Here is a 24,339-nt window from a genome sequence, read left to right on the forward strand (position 1 = left end):
TCTCTCTCTCTCTCTCTCCCTGCCCCATTCCCCCTCTCTCTGCCCCCTGCCTGTGTTCTAGGGTGACCAGTCAGCAAATGTGAAAAATCGGGACGGGGGTGGGGAGTAATAGGAGCCTATATAAGAAAAAGACCCCAAAATCGGGACTGTCCCTATAAAATTGGGACATCTGGTCACCCTACTGTGTTCATCTCTCTGCCCCCTTTCCATTCCTCCTCTCAACCTGCCCTTCTCCCTCTGCCCCCTTTCCATTCCCCCTCACTGTGCCCCCTGACCGTGTTCACCTCTCTGCCCCCTTTCCATTCCCCCTTTATCTGCCCCCGCTCTTCTCCCTCTGCCCCCTGCCCGTGTTCACCTCTCTGCTCCCTTTCTATTCCCTCTCTCTCTGCCCCCTTCCCTTCTCCCTCTGCCCCCTTTACCTCTGCCCTTTCTCTGCCCTCCTTCCTTTGCCCCCTTCTCTTCTGCCTTTCTCTCTGTTCCTCTTTTATTCCTTTTCTCCTTAATCTGCCCTTCTCTCTCCCTCTTTCCTGTCTCCCATGCCTCTAGGAGAGATTTCCCCCCCCCCTTGGCCCAGATAGGAATGGGGAAAGGCTGCCCCTCCCCTGGCAGTGCCACTGTGGTGCTGCCTGTGCCCCGAAGCTGCAGGGCCTGTCTGCATTTGGGCGCGCTGGAGCTGGGTGCATGAATGCGTAGGCTGTCACTGACACCCAGCGTGGGACACTGTCAAAGCAGGGGAAATGTTGCAAACGGCAGCCTGCTAATTTAGGGGCGAGGCAGGTTAGTGAAGCCAGGGGGTGTCACAATCTGAGGAGGCTGTTTGTTATGGGATGATGATGGTGGTTTGCTGGTGTTTAAACCGTGTCCCTGATTGAAAAATGTTACCGAGGGAGTAATCGGGCTGCCATGTGTCTGCTGTTTGTATTCTGTGCTGCTGAATCAGCCCATTTGTAAACGTTAAACAAAATATATTGAAAGGAAACATCCTATGCTCTTGGGACCATAAAAGCAGCTATTTAGTTCGTGTTTCCTGTAATAATAGCAGTTTTGTTTGGCATGTGTTTGGGGGAGGAGGGAGGGCCCAAGTTCTGGTGTGGTATTATGTTTGTAAAGGGTATTGTTGGGCATTATCCAGCCTTGGCCAAAGGATATCACTGTCATTCTTGGAGAGGCCCAGACTGTCACTAAAGCGTGACTGTACATAAAGGGTACAGAAGACAGAAAGTGAGAGCGAAATCTGCACCTTTTCGCTCAGGGCTTGCAGTGCTCTAAACAAGTGAATACGTTGGATCGTTTGAGTGTTCCGATGAGATCACCTACATAACATTGCATTAGTTTGTGGAAGAGTGAGGGGAAATCTCCGTCAGGTAAAATAAATGATCACGTACAGCACTGAGGGAGAATCGCTGTTTGTGCTGTTTCAGAACCTGCAACATCTATTTCTATGCCATGCTAGCTTGATAAATGCTAGCTAGTCAGAACAAACTGGATATGCGGGAATACACTGTTTCACACTTTTACACTGAAAACAGGTACAGGACAGAATTTGGGATCCAGTCGATGCTAAATTAAAACAGGTGTTGCAAGGCTTGTGGTTTTTTTGTTTTGGAGCAAGCCCTTGCTACTTGAAATTAACGAATGACATATCTGTTCACAAGTTTTAATTCAAGTTCTTGCAATGGTGTTTACCACAGTTATCTGCTATATTGTCATCTCGATCTGTTGTGTTATTTAGTCAGGGGCTCCCACTTGTTCAGCGTATTTCTACTCCTCTTACACTGTATAGGGGCATTTGCTCCTTCTAGGGAACTGCTGGAAAAAGAAAACAAATGCATCTAGCACTTCAAGTCATCTGTGCCTTGTGGGCCCTGCATGTTTTACTCTGTCAGCAATGTCTTTTTTCTTCTTCTCTGGACTGTCTTCCAAGGTGCTTTGTCAACAACAAACCTTCCATCCTCATCACAATGCTCTCTGAAACACAGATGGCAAAAACATTCTATCTAATTTATAGCCAAGCTTGTTGATAGCATATCTTTGTTTTAGTTATTTTCAGTTTTTAAGTATGATCCTATGCCACTGTCTTTGGGCTCATGTATGTAGTTAAAATAGTGCATGGTGCATACAGCAAATATTAAATAGTCACCCCATCTTTAGTAAGTCTATAAATAAGTTCCCCAGCCCTCAAACAAAAGTCTTAAGTATATAGATAGATAGATATTGTACTGTGCCCTGCAGGCTTAAGAAAAATTCAAGCTCTTTTGAGCCAGTGAAGGCCCTGTGAAAACCCCTGGCACTAACACCCAGGCTTTCAAATCTGGGGATGCTTGGGGCTTGTCTTCATTGCAGTTAACTTGAGTTATAACTCAAGTGTTGCCCTGTCCACATGCAAAACCGCTTAGCTCAGTGTGGTGATGCTTTTAACTCAAGTTGGCTAGCCCGTCAAGAAGTACAGATTTAAAATTTTTATTAAAGTTAATGTTTAAAATTAAATATACACAAGTGAAGAGGGAAGGTACTGTACATCTGGGGTCCGGCTTGAGTTCTGAGGGATTACAGGTATCTGTTAGAAGGATGAAGAGAGACATGCATATCACATAACCAGCATAGACCCAATTGGGGTGTGGGAGTTTTTAGAGCGTCAGTGGATAAGTGGGCTCGGGTACGCCTCCCATGGAATGTATTAAGAGTCCAAGTCAGTATCGGTGTAGCTGGTGTTAGCCTAACACCCTCAGCTGCTAACTCGGCCACTGCGTGCAGCTTGTGTTATTTTGCAGCATGGCTGCTTTCGCAGAGCTAAGCTAACTTGTGAAGAGTTAGGGTGACCAGATGTCCCGATTTGATAGGGACAGTTCTGATTTTTGGGGTCTTTTTCTTACATAGGCTCCTATTACCCCTCACCCCCGTCCCAATTTTTCACACTTGTCTGGTCACCGTACGAAGAGTTCACTGTGCAGTAAAGTCATACCTGTAGTGTGAGCACTTTAAACCGACTGCAATGGTGGTGCATGGGGAGAGAAGTGTTTCTCATGTAGCTAGGACCCAAACAATATAGGGCTTCAAAGTTCAATGTCCACACCTTAAATTGCACCTGGAAGCCAGTGCAACCTACAGGGTACTGGTGTTTCTTATGATTAGGGCTCCGTGTCTGTCATGGATGTCGCAGAAATCATGGCTTCTGCAGTGGCGGGTGTGGCTGACCCCAGGGTTTCCCGAGACCACCCGAGCACTGGTCCTGGGGTGGCGGGAGCAGTGGCAGGTGGGTGGCCCCTGGGGTGGCCGGTGCCGCTGGCTGGCCTCACTGGCCCCCCCAGGGCAGTGCCCCCCTTCCCCCAGAGCAGCACCCTCCTTGGCCCCCAGCTGCAATTTAATCATAGCTATTTTCAGTAAAAGTCATGGACCGTGAATTTTTGTGTATTACCCATGACCTGTCCATGACTTTTACTGAAAATACCCATGATTAAATCGTAGCCTTACTTATGATCAGTCTCCTTGAGCAATCATGTGGCCAATAATCCAGTCTGTTAGGCCATCAGAGCAAGGAGCTTCTAAATCAAGCTCCTAAATCAAGACAAATGGTTATCACCACCCCGTTTTGCTCCCCTCAGGCACAGATAAAAAAAGTGTTTTAGGCCTCTGGGATCTAGATGCACCCTATATTGTGAACCTCTGTGGGGGTTAAGTTGACAAACCCACGCAGGAATGATGACCATATACTCAGTGGCTTCCTGAAACCAACCAGGATTATTTCCAATGTACCTAGGTTGAGCCTCAGACAGTTTGCTGTCATATAAGCACAGGTACTTACCTCATCTGAGCCGCGCACCTGGAATGCAAACACTGGGCCCTGTCCGTGTCCAAAGAAACCGAGATCGAGTCATTAAATCATAATGGTGGTTCTGCAGTCCGGACCACATCGCCGTGTTCCCCAGCAGCCTCACGGACATATTGAGCAGCAAGGGTGACAGAATAGAAACTTGCAGTGTCTCTCACCTCCCCTCCCCTCCGCCACACACACATCCCTCCAACAAGAGAGAGCCCTCAGATGGAATAATAATTACCTAAACTGCAGTGACAGGGGAAGAGTGGACATTGTTGACATTGACACAGCTAGCCCAGCTTATACACACCACTGTATCACCAGTGTGTAGCCCTGGACGCCTGCAGTATGCAGGGAGCCCAGTCTCTGGTGAACTTCAAGTCCAGCCCAGCTAGGGTCCACAGCCAGGTTAATAAAACCTGGAGGATGATAGCAACAAAGGATGCTGCTAGAACCAGTGAACTGACGTGTTTCCATTAATAGGGGAACCAATGAGATAGCCAATGAGACCCTCTGCTGTTTCTCTGCTCTGCCCATGCCTGAAGCCTGACTGGTGGTTATCAAGGACAGCTGAGAACATCAAGAGTCCGATTCTCTTTTCTTGGTCATATTAGTGTAAATAAGGAGTAACTGCCCTGAAGTTCATGGAGTTACATTCTCTTCTCAACAGCCTTACCCCAAAAGGCATTTAAGGAATCGAGTGATAATGAGATGATAATGAACATCAGCGGATAGTTTGTTGAACAAGGGCCTATATGGCCACTTGGTTGAGCAGTGCTAGCACACTGCCTTTCCTTGCTAATCTCCACTAACAGGACTCAGTTTCTTCTGTTTGTTTGTTTGTTTTTCGTTTTTTACTAGCTCTGAGGGGCACAGAACACTTTCAACTTGTGAGCAATCTGAAGCTCCCCTTGCACACCTACAGCCTCAGTCAGGGGTACATGGCATTTCTGCCCTCCAGCTCCAGACATAAATGAAATAATAATACAGTGCTTTTCATCAGTAGATTTCAAAGCTCCTTCCAAAGGAGATTATCATTATCCCCATCTTGCAGATGGGGAAAGCAAGGCACAGAGGGGGGTGTCATTTGCTCACCCTCACCCAGCAGGCCAGGAGCAGAGCCCAGGTCTCTGGAGTCCCAGTCTGGTGCTCTGTCCACTAAGCAATACTGCCTGTCTTTATTCACATGGACAAAATCAATCCCGCCCAAAGATAGGGAAATCCTTGACTGAACCAACCAGTAGGCCTCTCATTTCTGCCTAAAGGGGAATTACTTTTTCTCTGTAGTCTCATTGGAATGATGAGGCAGAACCCCCATTATCGACCCTCACCTTACATGGGAAATCCACCCAGCATGATATATTTAAAAAAAATCCAACTACCCCTGCCCCAAAAGACTCACCCATAACTTCATTGCCCAATTTAACCCAGCACTTGCAGTATTGATCTCCCTCCTTCAAATTTTATTATACTGCATCTTCCACCCAATTCACCTGTCTCCCATTTTCTTCTTCTTTTCTTTTATGCACACTCCTGTTTGATAATTCAAGGTTTCAATCCAAAACTGCAGGGGATCTTCTAATAAAATCTCTTTGCTCTAAATGCTGTACTAGGCCATGCCACAGTAGAATGCTAGAGGCCAATGAAAAATGTAAGTCCAGCAAAAAGGTCCAGTAACAAGGACTGAAAATACTATGCTGGGCTAAGATACAGTGATTCCAACCTAAAGTCCTAAGGGACCTATGAGAATTTAGCCTTTCAGACTGGGAAGTGCTAGACATGTTTAAGGGTTCTCTGGAATTTGTTGTGGTTGAGCTTAAGCCTTTGGAAACTAAACAGTTCTTACACGCACCGTAGTTTCTGCATAGTCATTTTTAGGTGTGAGAGAGAACTGGGATATGTGAATAAATCAATATGACAAGGATTTTTAATACCTTTATTTTATTTATTACTAGACTGCAGAATGTAAGATGAAATCTTGCCCTCCCTAGCACATATGCAAACCCTTTCAGTGAGCATTACACATGCAATACTGAAGGCGGATTTGACCCTTTGCTGTCACTGGGAGGCTCTGCATTTAAATTGGCTCACTTTGTGTGATGGTCTAAGCTTATTGTTAATACAGATGTGCTAAGAACAGCGAAAACTGGCTGGGTTGGTTCATTTGCTTCTCCTTTTTCCTCCCAGTAATATAAACCCATTTGGGTTATATGCTTGATATAGTGAAGGCCTGCAAATTGTCAATTATTGTAGCTGACTATTTCAATTTTACAAAAAATGCATTCACCAAGAATTACAAGCTATTTTTTTTACTATTTATGCTACTGCACTGCTGATCTTTTTCAGCTTAAATTTAATATCCCAAGAATGATCCTGCTATGAAATTTGTATTTTAAGTGGAAAAAGTTGAGAAACGCTGTTTGCATGGTAATTTTTTAAAAGAAGCTTATGCTTATTTTAACAGTAATAACTTTGAGATTTAATGTACTGAATTACTGAAGTTTATGTAAAATTATCATAACTCTAGATAGTCAGTGCTACAGATATATATTAGCTACATGTATTGCACTAATGTAAATCAGTACCTCTGATCTAGCCAGCATGCAGGTCTTCACTTATTTTATGCCATCTTGTGCTGCTCTCAGAGTTGGAGATTGACTGACTGGTTAAATTAATTTTCCTCCTCTTAGAATACTGTATATTAGCAAGGGTAGTATCTAATGGGGGGGGGAGGGAACAAACCCTCGGTGCACATATTTTTGCAGAGAATCCTAACTCTGAAACTAAACTGTTCTAAAGTTCTTTACTATGCATATGATCAAATCTAATTTTGTAAATTAATTTTGCAATGTGATTTAGATTTTAAACTCGATTATGTTAGGATTTTCAATATTGTGTTTGTTCTTTTTTCAGATTACTGCTATTTATGGATCTTATTCAAGGGTTTTATATTCTCGTTGAGTTCTGCAGTGCAGTTTGTTCAGACTGTTTATATCTGTTCCAGTTGTGCAAGAAGTGGAAAATATCCTTTATTTAGAACAGGTCACATGTGCTTACATCAAGGAACAGAGTCTCAATGTTTTAAAAAAATGTATCTTAGAGGAACAAATTTAAAACAGTTTCTGAAAGGTTTTTCCTTCTCTAGAAGATCAACATTAGCATATTTTTAAGTAACAACAAGAAAGTATAGCAACGGAGTGTAAGTAAAGTAAAACATGCAGGGTGAAATTTTCAAAAGCACTCAGCATTGGAGTGTGGTCTCATTGATTTCAGTGGGAGCAGAGTTAGCCCAGTGCAGTGTATCTTTGAAGACCCCCCCCCCTTAACATTTTTCTGAGTGAATACATTACCTGATGTTTATTCAACACCTCAAATTCACATTACTACAGAGAGAAACCTAGCCACAGATGATTACAGTACCTGAAATGTCACTTTATTATTATTATTTTTTTTTTGGAAACACAATAGAAATAAATGTACCCTAATAATAATATAGTACCTAGCTTTATATAGTGCTTTTTATCAGTAGATCTCAAAATGATTTACAAAGGTGAGTGATTGTAATTGGGATGGCTCTTATATGAAAATGTGGGGAAAGCTAAACCATCCAAAATATTTCCTCTACAGGGAGCTGGTGGTGACGCTTCTATTTAGGTAACATTTTCCATTGTAAAAGATTCTTGTGCTCTTCTCTCTGCGAAGCTCTCACACCTCCATTGTTTGCTGCAGCCCTTTGATAATTGGCATGGGGGACAACCTTGGGATACAAAAGTGCCTCTTCTTTGTCCCATGAAATTCAGTTACTGCGAAGTAACTCTTAAAGTTCACCATTTCATTTCTCTCGCTTGCATTTCTCAGGCAGCCTGCCAGATTAATGACAAAACATTCTCAGACCAGGCTGACACCCCTGCCACACCTGGGAGCTGCCAGAGGAGCTAGTGGGGAAGAGAAACAGGCCGGGTGTATGTATCATGTAAGAAATAGTCTTTAATTAATGCTTACATACTGTTTTTTTCCACAGATCCTTGCATCACTTAGTGTCCAAGATCAATGCACAAGTGGGCAGAATTAAGGTAGCGGAGACAGCTGTAAACTTGACATTTCCTAATTTTTGAGTGCCTGACTATGCAACCTAAATAACATAGGTTACTAACCACTTGTACAGAATCTAAGTTTTCATTTAAAAAAAAAACCAAACATTCCCCTTTGGGTTGTGAACATAACCTTCTAAATGTGACTGAACATAAACTCACACACTGTGCAGTATGCAGACAGACAACTCTAGTGCTGCTGCGTTGTTTAGAGCTTCCTCAGCAGCCTTAGAGGTACATTGACAAAACCATGGGCAGAAGCCTGTTGGGTGCTGTGAAATTGGCAAAAATCTAGTCGATTTCATGTTGTCCCTCCTTGATTGGAATCCAAATAGAGGCTGGGAAGGGGAAGAGTAATAGAGACTTTCAGGTATGTTATTTGACATATAAATGTCACTTCTTATCATACACTCCTGTAATTAAAACTTTAATAGGAAAAGTTAGAGATTTGTAGAGCACTGTTCAAAATATACTTGCTCTCTGGATATAAATAATATAGAGAGAAACCTATAGGTTTTGAATAGGACAGTTTGAATATACATTTTTTTTTGGAAAATGTTACATTTGCCCCTGCATTTCAAAGCAAACCCCCCTTCACCTTTAAAACAAACAAACAAAAAACGAGCCAGTAACTTTCAGGGGTTTTTTTTTTTGTTTTTTGTTTTTTTTTTAATTCCAAAACGCTGACTTTGCATGTTGACTCAGGACAATCTTTAATTACCAGTTTGACATTTCAATGCTAGAAGGAAAATTAGGGAGCTGCACACAAGTTCTATCAACACTTTGTCCATAGGTGGTGGTTTTCCTATTTTAGATTCTCAGATATTTTAACGTGCAATGTAATGGCCTGATTCTATTCTCTTTGTTTACTAAAACTCATGCTGACTGAAGTAGTTTTGCCCGAATAAGGCTGCATGATTGGGTGCTGTAACAGAGTTAATTTTACATGAAAACCTGTCACCTTGCATTATATTATTATTATACTTGATTAATGACTTTTCTTACTGGTCCATGCAGTAAAACTGGAACAGTTACAGGGTAATGAATAGCATGCATACTGTTACGGCTTCCATTTTATATTTGCAGTATAGGAGCAATGCAGGTAAACTGAAAACATTTTGTTCTGCATTAATATGTATTCGTAGCATACTATTGTTTGGTTTGCATATATCCAGAGAAGGTCATTATTGATACAAGCATTTGGTTTGAAATATATAGACTCCCTGGAACCAAAGACAAAAATCCTGGCAGGGTCAGCTCAGCCTGTCATCCTTTTGAGGAGATAAAATGAGTTCTATGCAGTTTATTGTGTTAGGCGTCTTTCAGACAACTCCCTAAAGTCCAACAACCTCTTTGCTCTGTGAAGGCATTAAAGATTCCAAGGTGTCTTTGGAAGAGTAGGGCTTTGTTCATGTGTCCATGGCCAGAATTTCATCTTTTGACCCACCCCAGCGTTGTGATGTGATCTCCACCCAGAAATGTCTGCATTCAGTGGTGAAGTGATTTCTTTTACATGTATGGACCCCAACTCTGCAAAGGGGTCCCAGCAACAACCTACTGGTGTCTCTGGGACTGCATGAGAGAGTCAGATTCTGAGTTTATAAATCACTCTTGTTTGCAGAACACTTTAGGATCTTTCAGGATGAAAGGCACTATATCTTCTAAGGAGATATGTATCATCAATATGAACTTTGTTCCTTTCACTGTAATTGTACTGCTAGGTGTAGGAACGAATAGAACATTCTCATGTGTATCTCTAGATGCCTCAGGAGTTCAACTGCCCTTTAATATTATCACTGTCTTTACTAGCTTAAGTGTTACCTCTAGTTCATATTTTATTGAACAAATGACACCCGTACTGTAACTTGTTCTATCATATTTGCATCTTTCTAACCATCTTTCTGCCAAAGATTCAACCCAAAGTCCAGTAATTTGTATTTGTTTTCATTGATTATACAGAAACCCTCTCTAAGATTCCCCCCCCCCACATCTCTAGCAGCCACTCTATAGATTGAGCTGGCAGGATGAGGGAGAGAAATGTGTTGCTTCCATATAGAATTACTTCTTCAAGCATGAACCAACAGAAATTTGTGAGGTGATAATTGTTACATTTAATGCCGTGTAAAGGAGAATAGAAGTTTATCATAGGAGTTCACGTTAGTATTTTAATACTGCAATTAATGGCCTTTAACAGTAAGATTTTTTTTTTTTTAAACTCAATTCCTATGAAGATTTTGCTTGTACAGTATAACTAGACAATAGAGGACAAAGAGGAGTTCATGTAAGTGCATTCTGTAATACATTATGCTGGGAAAATAACACTGAGAAAAAACAAACAACTCTTTCAGGGGGGAAAAAAGAGTATCAAAGACAATGTGGTACTATAAGATACAATTTAAAGGGTTGAGCCTGCAAAACATATTCCACATAAATAGTCCCTGCTCACACGAGCAGTCGCATTCAAGTCAATGAGGCTGCTCCCTGAGTAGGGATTGCAGGATCATGTCCCGGTTTTGTAAAGCCTATCATAATATCCATGGGACAGGCTTACCAGTATGCTCTGGTGACACAAAGCAGCCGCAAATCTGGCTTAACCAGCTATTTAGGTTGTCTTTATGGCTACTTTGCACAGCTCTGATAATGCACATCAGCCAGAGCATGCTGGGGAATTTGGCCCTCTATCACCAATCACTCCACAGAATTAGACTTAATTACAGGGTTAATAAGTAGAACTGGAAGAGAGAACTGGAGATGTATGGGTCAGGAAGAAGGATCGTATTGGGCCAAGTGTTCAAAGGCACCTGTAGCAAGTTTTAATTGGTATGTATGCAAAGGTGCATGTACATTTTGTTTGTTTGTTTGTTTTTGGCACACACTCGCTTTCACACACAAATGATAGTTTATACTCACACAAACCCTATTTGTGCAGATTTAGAGAAAGGGGCTTTCTATGTGCAAATGCAGCACTTTTGTGTGCAGGTAAACCTTGCTGACAAAACACTGTCAGGCTTCTGTTTGGCTTGATGTCATTCAAGGACAGGTCTGTTTTAGGCTTTGCTCCCTAGGTGCCATTCATAACTCTAGGGATTAGTCAAAAATTCCTGTTTGTTCAGGTGTCAGTGGATCAAAGCTCGCCGATGAGACTTGGGATGCTGAGGCAACTTTTACCTGGTAGCCTATAACCATACACATTGCTGCACAAATAGTTGAAATCTAGTGAAGTACAATAGGGACAGTGGGGAGTTTTGGATCTGTGAGAGGGTAAGCAGAAATGGGAGCCACTCCAGTGGAGGAATGCAGCTGGAATAAAGAAATCGGACCCATTGGAGTGTTCTGGATTAAGGAGGCAATAGAGTAGGAAATGAATTATTATTTACTGTTTGATATTGTAGTAGCACCTAAAGGGCTTACCCAAGACCTGGGACCTTGTTGTGCTCGCTATTGTAAACTCCTATAGGAATGGGAACTGTTGATTCCCTCTTGGGGAGGGCGGGGAAGCACACAGTGGGAGTTGGGGTGGAACCAAAGTAAACAGGGAGTTGTTTCAGGGCAGGAAGACTGAGATAGGAGCTGGGACCATTCAGGTTTATGGGGTCAGGAGGATAGGAAAAGGGGGCATAGGAATTGCTGGTGTTTCCAGCTAGGGAGGGAAAGCAATAGTGCTAGTGGGGAGATTGGGGTGTTGTAAATGGGAAGGCAATGGCTGAAGCAGCAGAGCCTGGCTAAACCTGTCTCCTGTATCTTTTTTATGTATTTTATTGTCTTGACTTTCCTTTCAAGACTTTTTTTTTTTAAGTGAGGGAGGAGCATTTTTACAAGGAAAATTTCCAAAGCAAATAGCCTTGAAGCGTAGTTTAATGCAATATACAGTAGAAATTCAGAACAGAAAACAATACCACCCCCACTCTTTTGTTATTTGAAAAGTTCAGCCTGCCCTAATGACACAGAGCTATAACCTGTGAGAGAAGCAGGATGATGCTGAAATGTGGAATTCCAGAAAGAGGAAGCTGGGTTGTACAGAAGAGCAAAAAAGCTTTCTTTCTGGGCTGCCCATTTGAAGCCTTCAACTCACAGGAGATCAGTGGGAACACAGTAGCCCAGTAATGTGATTCCCTGGAGATGTCACAATTATTTTATTTGGATTTCTGCTCACTCTAGAGGGCATACTTGCATTCTTTATTCATTCAGACTAGGGGATTTGCCTTTCCCAAAACCTCAGCCATACTAGGGGCATGCCCCTGCTGTCAGTTTATCTTATGAAGACATTGGCATTGTTAGGAACAGTTGCTGGGTGTTTTTTGCTTGTAAAGTGGAGGCTGCTGTTTGATTTTTATTGCAGCTCTGAACAAGACAAGGTATTCATCCACTAAGCTGCTGCTTCTGTTTGTTAAACTTGTGCACAGTGGCTTTGGAATTCAGGCTAACCAGTGTGGTGGGTAACTGTTCATTTTGTTTCCTCATCTTCCCACCTGCCCAACACCTAGACTGTAAGCAAGGAGAGTCGTCTTTGTTGTTTTATCTGTACAGCTCATAGCACAAAGAGGCCCTGATCCTAGGTGCTACCAGAATGCATGTAAATAATACCAAGAAAAATTATTGTAATTGTCACCGAGACCTCTTATGCACAAGAAGAGTTTTTTTAAGAATGAAGCAGTGCTTCCATCTCTGAATTAACTGGTGAGTCAAAAGGATATTACTTCACAATAAGATCCCTTTTTGCAGTACAGTTTTTCCCCAGTTCAGATTGGCTGGGACCTTGGGGTTTTTTCACCTTTCTCTATAGCATGGAGTGCTGGTCACTTGCCAGAATTATCTGGGTATATCGCACGTAATCTATTGCCTTGGGCGTTGATGTACCTTGTCCCTCCTGTTCTCTGCCTGTGGCACGTAATAGTTTAGTCTCCAGTGAGCTATAATATTTTGGTTGTTGGATTTAGTATGCTGGGTTGTTGGTTGTGGGGTGGGTTGGCAGTGGTCAGACTAGATGATCTGGTGGTCCCTTCTGATCTTAAACTCTGTGACTGTCTGTTACAAAAAGACAATTGTCCAAAACTTTGAGGACAGCATCTAGGAGACGCTGTGAATTCTGGGTTCCCTCTTGAAATAAGAATTCAAATATTTGAGTGTCAAGTTTGCACAAGAATATGAGAGCCAAGATGCCTGAATTGCTACAGAGTGGGAAGGTAAGTTGCTTTAGAGGAGGTGTGGTTTGACACACCAAATATTGGTCAATCAAAGGGTCTCTCCAGCATAGTGCACATAAATTCAGGAAGCCATCAAGAGAGGCAAGAAGATCTAGAAGCTGGTGAAGGGTGTGAATCTGCTCTTTGAGAGGACTTCATTTTAAGTGATGTGGAATGCCAGAGAGTTTGATAGAATCAGAGAGGCCGAGAATGCCCATATGTGAGTGGATTATTTCTGCTGAGTTGCAGCCATTACATTACAAAGATGGGATTGAAGCACAAGAGGGTCTTAAAATAAGATTTCTGTAATTTACACAAGTTCATGCTTGACGTGTGGGTGTAAAGAGCACTGTTTGCTATAGAACATCACGTTGAAATTTGTATAATGATTTGTTTGATTCTGGTTGTTGAACAAGTTACAATTTCAATTCAATTGTAAAGCTATTCTGCCAGTGATAAGCTGGTGTCTGGATAGTGTGGTGGAACCTAGATAGTGTGGCAGTGAATGCATTAGCATTGTGTATAGAGCCTGATCTGTAGCTCATTGCAGTGGATGAAAGGGCTCCCATTGACTTCAGTGGGCTTTGGGTCATGGCTGTAGAGAGGCAGTTTATTTTACATTAGAAGCTATATTGTCAGAGCCCTTCATTCTGAATGACTAAAGACACATAGTGTATACTGCTGGCACAGAGCAATGACCTTCCGTTTTTCATGTACATCAAACAATATGGAGGTGCATGAAACAAATCTACCTGTTGCAAAGATCCTGGGTGTGCTGAAGTAAGCCTGGTAAGGATGCTATTGTAGCAAGCTTTTGTATTAATAAGCTATAACAATCTAAAATTTGGGTTCTGTTCACTAATCATAACGGATGCAAGTCACTCCACTGCAGAAGGCCAACATAATATTGGCCCCATGCACCACTTAAGTCCCATGTTAAAAACAAGATTGTCATTTGTGCGTAGGTCTGCATTTGAAAGCATAGGAAGGCTGCTCCTTGCCACCCCTTGTGTACCTACACGAAAGCCAGGCACAGTGAACGAAGGAGACCTACTTCCCTGTATATGACTGTAGCCATTCATATTCCCCACTTTCTGGTAGAGTTCCCTGTCATTCTAAGGAGTCAGTAATTACCGCTTGCTAAAGGAGACCTGTCTTGTGGATGATCCTTTTAATTATCACAGTGTCTACTATTTACCTTCCGCTTATGAGAGTTGTTCTAGAGCAGCAGTGATCTCTCAGTTCCCTCGACAGAAATGCTTTTTCTGAGATGTTTCAGTCTGGCCACAGGCCACATCAACTCTGCAGTGGTGAGCATGGGTGGTGTGACCTCCTCTGTTGCACTGAGTCTGGCATGGTGTATGTTCTAATTTAGTTAAACCTCCAGTGACCTGGGTTTGATACTGTTGATCAAATGATCTTTAGCCTCACTTGAACCTTCCAGGTGCAGTGTTAACTGAGTCTATCAATAGACCAACCGAGAAACAGATCCAACCATCTTGTGATTCTAAATGTTATTGTGGTCGGTTCAACCTTGGAGATTGGTTTTGTGCCCCATTCACTTCAGCACCTTCAGCTTCAGAATCTCACACGCTTCGTACTGGAAATTGTTTGGTAGATATGGGTCAAAAACAAGGCTTTGAAATCCAGATTTGTATTTTGTCCCTCCTTCCATTTTGTGCCATTTTACTTAACAAGATACTTTATTTTGTTGTTCCCCGTGTGTGGCATTGCAGACTAGTCTCAATGAAGGGAGGTTGGTGCAAGAAGATAGCTCTTGCATTGTGCCCTAACTCTGGAAGGCTGTGGCCCGAGAGGCTTCCACTGAAAAATGCCTGCGATATGTCTTCTCCCCCCTCCTGGAGGAGTTACACCCTTGCATGCCTATTGCATTGCCGTTGTCATGGTGAGGTGTAGAGAGAGAGTCATTCTTCAAGATCCTATGTTTGATTCCTGCTATCAGTACCGCATAAATTTATGGTCTTCTATGAGATAATCTGCGTGACACAGCCTTGGCTCTGTCCTTCTGGCTAGCTGAAATGCAAAGTTAAATCTGAAGCTGAAATGAACAAAATTGCCTCCATGACTTCCTAAAATCTCCTCTATTTATGAACTATTTTGATAATCAGTTTCTCTTCTGTTACCACTAAGATGGTAAGCTTTATGGGCTGGGGAGAGGGAGAGAGGTGTGCCGGTTTAGACTGAAGGTACTAATACTATTGTTCTTACCCAAAAACCAGATTAGAAAAGGGAATCTGTCAATGTGAATTGAATGCTCTGCTGAGGTACTTGCATTCACGTCATTATCTGACCAGTACTCCCCCGCCTGTCTCTTCATGAAGGCTCACACTTCCCTGGCTTTCTGTTGAGCAATAAGATGTTTATAAAATAGCTCAGTTTATACAATTGCACTGCCCTTTTTTTGGTTCTCCTTTTCTCAATGGCTTTATTTTCTCACTGTGTACCTTTATTTAGCTCTTTTGACATCCCAGTTCTGTAGCCTGTACTTGATCAAGCAGAATTTTGTTTTGACATAGGAGCTTTACTTGAGTAAAGGTTACCAAACCCACAGCCTGATCCTGTAAGTACTGGGTTTACAAACTCATCCGAAGTCCATAGAATATTTATTTCCCTTGCTGTATGGGTTTGCTTAATGCAGTAAGAAATGCTTGGACTTTTGGGACTTTGAAATGGAAAATTAATTGGTAGTTGCTCTCTCTATAATTTTTTTAAAGTGATGCTTTTAGGAACTGTGTGCACTTCAGTGTTCAGTTGGAGTCATAACTGCAGAGCACCCTGGATGGTAGAAGGAAGGTACTAAGAAATGCAAGATTGTATTGATTGTATTGCAATTCTGTTGGAACAAAAATATAATGTGCTCAGCATTCACACTTGGGTATTGTTTTCTCCTTTATTTTGCATGTTTAGAAAATGCCATGCTCTGCAAACTGCTGACTCTGTATTTTCTGTGGAATGAAAACCATCTGGACAACTTGACTGAATTTTATCTAAGGTCGTAGTAACAGGCTCTGTTTTGTTTTCTGGTTAGATCAAAACCAGAATTTCAACTTAAATTTATGGAGATGACTACAAATTAAACATTGCCCATTCTCTGGAGTTTTAATAGCAACTTGAACATTTGAGGTGGTTTTTTATTTTTATTTTTATTTATTTTTAAATAGACATTAAAATAACAATATTGATTTCCCCATAAGCATTTGTCTTTTGGATAGCATTTATAATTTGCTATTCTAATACAATTGGTCTGAATTGCCCCAGTTCAGCAAAGTATTTAAGCACATGCTTAAGTCTCACTGAAATTAATGGGATTTAAACACCTGCTTAAAATTAAGCAAGCACTTAAAGCCTTTGCTGGGTCAGACCCCACGGTTGGATCAGATCCCAGTTCATCAAAAGACTTAAACATGTGCTTAACTTTAAGCGTGTGAGTAGTACATTGCCTTAGCGAGACTACTCACGGGTTTAAAGTTACATTTGTGCTTAAGTATTTTGCTGGCTCGTGGCCTTAGGGCCAGATTCTGCAATGTGCTGAGCTCTCTTTCCCTGATCCAACAAAGCACTTGAGCATATACGAAACTCTTAAGCACATGAGATGTCTTCCTCGTGTGCTTAAAGTTTAAGCACATGCTTTAGTGCTTTGCTAGTCTGGGACAGGTGTGTTCAGCACTTGGCAGGATAGCGCCCTCAGTGAGGAATGCTTTTGAAGTTGATGTTTCCGACCTTATAACATTCCATTTTCAGTGATGAATTCTAAATAAAAACAATATTGTTTTTGAAAGACCATGAGATTTAAAAAAAAAAAAAAAAGTGAGAAATTCTTCCAAAACCCACAAGGTGTAATCTGTTTCTAACACAGGATACAAATGTAGCAGAACTTCAGTACGGTCTGTTTTAAGGAGCAAGTGCGCTATAAACCAACTGTTCAAAAGCACCCTTTGAGCTTCAGTAGTCTTGAATGAGGAAAGTATCTTTTGCTTTGATTTGGGGGGACGGGAGGAGAGAAAGTGGTTGAGAAAGCGTCTTCTCAGTATTGGAAAGTTTCATATGTTCTGGAGAAGTGTAATTAGATTTGTGCATGCTTAAATTGGTAAATAATGATTCTCTGACATGTTAATGAGTGTATAAAATGGACAATGAATTAATTCTCTGTAGTCTTACGCTGAGAGGAGAGGTCACACCCAACTTCTAACTGGAAAAAAAATGTTCTTTTCAAAGTCAAAAGCTACATTATTGATAGAACATTGGGGTTGATGTTATAACGGTGCAAAGGTCAGGAAAATTCAAAATCAGGTTTTGTAACTCTGTCCCACTTTGAATATGTATTGCTATCATCTCATATAGTGGAAGACTTTATAACACAGAATGATTCAGGACATACTATTTGGCTATAGAAATACAACAGAACAGAAAGGTGTTGCTCCGTTTTCATTATTGCTCTTCCAACTAGGCTGCCTAAGTAAGTTGAGCTTTGTACTGTTTCTTGTCAAAACTGCTGTCGTCGGTCTAAAAAATTTGATTTTAGCACGATATTACTCGGGCTGTTATAGGGCCGGGTTTGGGTCTTGATTTACAGACCTAGACATAGGTTAGGCAGGAGATTTTGCTCCAAGTCTGTGTCGTCTTTTCTCTCTGCGTGCAGAGATTCCCTTGTTTTTTTGACGTTTACATATGTCTTCAAATCTCTCTGCTCCAGATGGTAGTTCAGGACTTGCCAAACTGATTAGTTGGTTGCTATAGTGTCTCACATTGTGATAGAAAGTGTCACACCATATATACTATATGACACTTTTACCACATTGTGGAGGACATGCTCAGTGCAGAAAAGCTGTGTTTTAATAAGCAGTGCTTCAATGGTTTGTTCAACCTCTTTGCCAAACCTCACTTTTCGAGATGTTATCTTACTGCTTCGTATGTATAATAACTCAACGTTGTTGATTAAAATATTCCAGTTCTTTGATGCACCAGTGCTAACTTGTCTATTATACATCCGTACAGGAAAGCAGAAATTACTTTTTAAAACGGCAAACATGGACTTTGGCAATTTGTGTGCTATTGTTGAAGACCAGTGATACTGGTTCAGGAGCCAAATTAGCGATTAACATTACCCAAAAGACCCACAGTAGTGTCAGTTCATTGTTTCATTTACTATTTTTATATTTTCTCATAGAAAAATGACTGACCAGGTATTATTATTTTATCAACTGCAATTGGTTATTAACATAGTAAAGGCATCCTGATTTGGTTAATAACTTAGATTGGTTAATAATTAAATCACGCAGTGTTTTAATACCATGTGCTACAAAGAGCTACAGGAGATGCATTAAAGAGCTACTTGCGGCTCGTGAGTCTCAGTCCGAGGATCACTGTTCTAGACTCAGTGTTGCCGTACTGTCACCAGGACATGCCTCTTTGTAACTTGGGCAACAATTTCTAAGTCAAACGGGACCGTGTTTGACAAAGCTCCTTCAAGTTAAGCAAAATCCATTGCCATAGTGCTGCAGTAGGACAGATCTTACACGTTCTTTTACAGGTGCAGGCTTCTACAGGACTTCACCATAACTTTCTTCAGCCTGAGGGTAAATTTCTAGTTTTCAGCTGTCTCAATGGGTTGTGAACTAGAGACTGTCCAGCCTGTGTTCAAAAAGGGAACACTAAAGAAGTTTGCTCAGTTACTTCTGGGGAGGCTTTCAATCTTTCCATGTAAAATAACTTGCCAGATGTTAGAAATTCAATACAGATTTCTGGTGGTTCCTCAGTTATCACTGCAATGAAAAGTCCAAAGAGACTCCATGCTAAAGCACAATCTTGTTTGATTCCATTTGATGTTAGAAATGGATATGTAAGTGGTGTCTGCAGAGGTTCTGCCTGGCATTCCATTATGCAACTCATTGATGAGCATGAACGTCTCTAAATCCTCAAGCTCTGACATGTTTTTGGTAGTCCTGGTCAGCTGACAGTGTCAGAATGTCTGGTATGGGAAACAAACGTCATATACAGATCCAAGGTTTTGTTCCCTACAGTTTGCCAATAACTGTTGAAAAACAAGCAGAAAGCTAAGAGTGTTTGTTTTCTTCTCTAAAGCAGTACTGTTTTGGAGAAGACTTGACTAGCTGTCGAGAAGCTCCCAGCAAGAATTGAGGACAGGGAGATTCTACAGTCTCTCTTCACTTCATGTTTTTAGATGGTATCAGTGTTTGACCTCCTGCTGACTGTTTTTCTCCTTCCGTATGGTTTCTAAGCAGGAGCATAGCTGTGGATGGTAAGCGTGAAGCCACAATATCTGTAGGTCTTGCTGCCTATTCACAGGGGTGCTGAGCCTTGGTTGTAAGGTGCTTTGGAGATGTAAAGTACTGCTATATAAATGCTAAATATTAGTAACACAGTGCACTAATTGATGGCCACAGGGCTTCTCTTGTATCCTTCCTGCACATGATTAGATTTAATGAGGATCTTGTTTCCTCCGAGCCATGCTCCCAGTCTTTCTCCCTTTAGCCCATGGCTCAGCAATATGTATAAAGGAGATGGTGGATGAATGTTAAAACACTCTGCAAGGCCCTCAATGGTACCACCCAGGAGCACTTCACTATAAACAAAAGGTTTTGGGACTTAGGAATTCATGGGACTGTCTGGACTCAAATGCTCTCCTCTATCTAAAGGAAGTCATGAATCTATGCCGTAACTGGAGCTTGGCTGGCAGGTCTGAGGGAACATCCATCGACGTAATGTAGAGTCTCTGCGTTGCATGCATCTCTAGGCTCCAGTGCTCCTCTGAGATTCCCTACACTTTACCCTAATCCTTTGAGAGATCTTGCTCACTTTGCAAGCCGTGACCGGGCACTATCAGCACCTCATCGACCACTGACGTTGCTGCAGCCTGAAGAAGGCTGCAGGCCAAACTGGAGGCAGCCAACCTTTCTGTTGGGGGATTATGAGCACCTGGGTGGTAATCACTAGGCTAACAATGTAATTGGGAGGATAGAAGAAGAAGAAGCAGGAAGCAAGGGGATGTCAGAAGGAGAGCCCCAGGGGTGAGTTTGGGCTGGGGAGTGAAGGCTGTAGGGAAGCCCCCGCCTTGCTGTAAGCCTGCATTGCAAGAAAAGAATAAATACACCCTTTGGTGAAAGATGATAACCTGGTGTGTGTGACTGAGGCCACATGAACTGGCAAGGCGCCCTGTGACAGTAACCTTAAAGCTGTCATGGGCACTTTAACTCTTCAGTGCTTGATTTGTCGAGTTAAGATCTTAACCTTTGCATTGCTGTAGGCTCTTAATAGAGTTTTGCACTCACTTTAAAATCTGATGTAGTAATTAATCTCTCTTTTATTCTGGAGTTCATAAAGTGCTAGCAAATCTAATGCCATGAGAATTAAAACATGAAAGATGTTCAGTAATGGGGGATATTGAAATAGGATAGTGCAGGAATTAGATTAAGTGTAATGAACATTGCACAGGGCCTGGATAAGGAATATTCTGAATTAGAATGGGAATTAATAATGCAGATGAGATTGTCACTTAGGAAATTAGCTTGTCATTGCATCTTGGTTTAGTACAAATGTGTTTATGGCAGTTGGAGGTTTAGATGTGAGGGGGAAGGGGTGTTGTTCATAGTGACCCAAAGATGAAGGAATCTGTCTGATAAATCTGTATGATATCTACCATGAATTGAGACCCCTGGATTTAATTTAGGGCCACATGCGACTCCAGCCCAAGCGACCGAGCTGAGTGCTGGGGAGATGTACAGAAGTTTTGAGTGGGAGGAAAAAGAATGTTCCTTGTGGGCTGTGCAGCTGCTCCGTGGAGGTTGAAGTAGCTGGTGCGGGACACGTATTGACCCTTCTGACTGAGAGCATGGGAGATCCATGCAGAGGTGGAGCTGCTGCTCTTCTCTGATTGCACCATTACTTGACTCTCTAGCTCTAAGAGCTCCATACTGCATAAGGTTGCAGCTCTCTTGAACAGCCTGCCTCTCATCCAGTCTTCCTCTTTGTGTGGATTAACCACACCATTTCCCGTTGATCAGGGGTCCTAGGTGAGCGTGGAGGTGGATTTGCACCTTCCTGTGGACATTGCCCATGAATCACACAGGAGATACAAAGGCTATATCCTTGCCTTTACATATGCATTAGTCACTAAAACAGAGGAACCAGATCCAGGAACATGAACATGAACTTGACAGAACAAGGAGTAATAGTCTCAAGTTGCAGTGGGGGAGGTTGAGGTTGGATATTAGGAAAAACTTTTCCACTAGGAATGGGTTACCTTGGGAAGTGGTGGAATCGCCTTCCTTGGAGGTTTTTAAGGTCAGGCTTGACAAAGCCCTGGCTGGGATGATTTAGTTGGTATTGGTCCTGCTTTGAGCAGGGGGTTGGACTAGATGACCTCCTGAGGTCCCTTTCAACCCTGACATTCTATGAACTCAAAGGCATTTACAGAAACTCGTTATCTGGTATGTTCTAGATTAACAGTTGTCTGGTTAAAATGCTCCCTTGCTAATGGTGTTGCATTCTATTAGACTTCACAGAGGATAAGGGTCCGTTTCACCAGTCACTCAAAGTACAGCAATATGTGTGCAGAACCAGCCCTTCTGACTTTATAGTCATTTGATTTATTTTAGAATAATTTGCACTTTACTTTGTGCCTTATTTTCTCTCATAGGCCGTAACACAGGGTGAAATTCTGCCTTGTGAAGAAGGCCAGCATAAAGCCTATATGTAATTCCCTGAAATAAGGCTGAACTGGGTCTTAAATTGTGCACAGGCCTTGTGTTGGCCCTCAGTATGGGGGTGAATTTCATCCACAGTATAGAAACAAAGAACACATTGGTAGACAGTTGGAGTCAGAGTTAACAGCCTTTACATCTATCAAGCTTACATTCAAAGATGTCTTTGTCAGGGAGATAGATTTGACGGTTTAATGTAAAGGAAATTTTAGACAATTTTTTTTTTTAAACTCTGGACCTTTTTGTAATTAATAAGCTGTAGCTAAGCAGTCAAATAGGAATCCCTTTTGCTAGCTAGTTTCTCTACATCAACCACTTCCCAAACTTTTTAAATCCAGTGGTTCCGTGATCTAATAATCTAACTAATGGTTCCAAGTACAAATGACCGCATATTGGTCTCCAGCAGCTACTGTGTTTAAGTCTTCCAATTTATCAGTCCATTCTCCAAGCAAGATATAAAATGTAGAAGATAGGTCAAACAGGATTAAATTCTTTGAGCATGTAGCCACGGCTGATAATGGCCAGCTGTTGTGTCAGAGTTCTTTTTTGCGTTCAATACTTTTAGAAGGCATTTGTGAAACTGTTGTGCAGTTACTTACCCACTCCAGGATCTCCACATCAATTAGGAGAGGCTGCTTATTCATGCTTTTCTGAGGGTGTGCCAAAATAGCTGGTATATTATGTCAGAGCCCATAGTCTCATCCAGAACAGTTCATCTGAATCTAAAACTTGTTTCTTCCCAGTGGCTTTGTATTTGTGCCATGGATCTCAGTATTAGGTAGTTGGAAGTTGTACTGATTCAGGAAGACTCTCTCATGCTTGGCATGTTTGCAGGGGAAGGAGTTTTTTTTCCCCCCAACATGTATCAAACAACAAAGTCCCTCACAAAGTGCTTTCATTCTGCATGCTAAAGTGCAGCTCTAAAAAGCTTGGTATACTCTCCTGTCTGATCTAAATTAAATGAGCGAAGTGTCTTTATACAGTATAGTCTGTTCAGTTCTTCAGCTACTGCTGCCCTGAGCATATCCCTACATCCTCATCCTTTCCCTGGCTTCCTCAGGTTGTCGATGATGAAGTCACTGTCCAACTTGCTCCTTGGATTCCTTTTAAGCCTACTTTTCTAGCACCTCCCTTTATCTCTTTCTCTCACTCTCTGCTTCATGTCCTCTCACCTGCACCATGTTGCCCTTTGTGCTTGGATAGCCTCCCAATCCATTTGAGTTAAGCACCCTCCCTCTCCTTCAAACTCCTCTGTTCGTGATCTCTGTCAGTGTGGCTGTCTGCGCAGAAGGCCTGGTGTGGTGTGACAAACTGGGAAATGAGTAAGGTGTATGCCTTGCCTCTGTGCGCTTTCTATGGCGTTGGATCAAAAGGGGCTGTTAAAGGAACCAAGCAGGAGAGGTAAAACAAGGACACAGATAAGCGTCCCGGAGGAAACAATGAGGAAACGGTTTCTGGGGGAAACCCTCTACCTGGCGCCAGGCAGGCTGGGAACCATTTACTTTTCCCAAGGCGAAGTCTAGAATCAAAAGGAAGATACCAACCATTAGAAGACCCTGGCCTTAGAAAAAGGTGGGGTTGAATGAGTGGCAAGAGACTGCCTAGGATGCGTCCGCAATAGCTGGCAGAGAGACACACAAGAGACAGAGGGAGCATGCTGTGAGCAGGGCAGTCTGCTTCTCCTAGTCACAGATGGGGGTTAGCCAGGCTAGATAAAATGTGTACCTAAGCTTGCAAGGAAAGTTGTAGGTAAGGGGGTATATGCATGTAGAGACCTGTTTTTTTTACCCTTTGCTGTACCTGCTTTGTACCTTGGGGGGATGTAGGGAGCCAGGGTGGCTACCCTCTGAACCGGAGGTAAAAGGGCCTTTCTCTCAGCCGGAGTGGGCGGGGCCAGCCCAAGCTAGCTCCACCCCCCGGAAGGGGAGGGGTGGAACAGGAAGTATAAAGGGCGGGGCCCTTAGCTCAGTCAGGGCAGCACCAAGGAGGGAGGCAGACGCAGACCGCGGGCTGCTCCCTTCAGATCCTGCTGCCGCGCCAGGGGAGGCCCTGGACCAAGGGAAACCGCACCGGGAGGACGGACTGGGGCTGCCAGGACTGCCCGCTGCCGAGTACCCTGGGGAACTGGAGGAGCCGGAGTGGGAGCTGGAGCTGCCAGCAGCCAAGGACTGGGGAGAGCTGGAGGAGCCTGAGCCTGAGGGGGAGCTGGAGCTGCCAAGAGCGGACTACCCCGACGCACTGACGGGATCAGAGGGATCCGGACGGGCGATCGGGTAGGAAGTAGCCCAGGGACAAAGTTGCACAGTGGTGAGTCTGTATCACGGAGGGACCCCGCTGATCCAGTGGCGGGACCCTCGTCCTGCCACCGTCACGGCCCTGGGCTGGAACGCAGTGGTGTAGGGTGGGCCTGCGTTCCCCTACCCGGCCGAGCCACGCCGGGACCTTTGCCGGCGCTCCCCTGCTTGAGGGGCGCGCTACTGACCTTTGCCGGCGCTCCCCTGCCTGAGGGG

General features: G+C 42.8%; 1 protein-coding gene across 3 annotated transcripts in view; it reads left to right on the forward strand.

Moving 5' to 3' along the window:
* MITF (melanocyte inducing transcription factor) overlaps positions 1-24,339 on the forward strand; it is a 161,216-nt gene that overhangs the window by 224 nt on the left and 136,653 nt on the right. The gene's annotated exons all lie outside the window — the stretch shown is intronic.

The sequence above is a fragment of the Terrapene carolina genome, unplaced genomic scaffold (assembly GCF_002925995.2).
Source record: "Terrapene carolina triunguis isolate 2854851 unplaced genomic scaffold, T_m_triunguis-2.0 Scaffold89, whole genome shotgun sequence".
In the NCBI taxonomy this organism is placed as follows: Eukaryota; Metazoa; Chordata; order Testudines; family Emydidae; genus Terrapene; species Terrapene triunguis.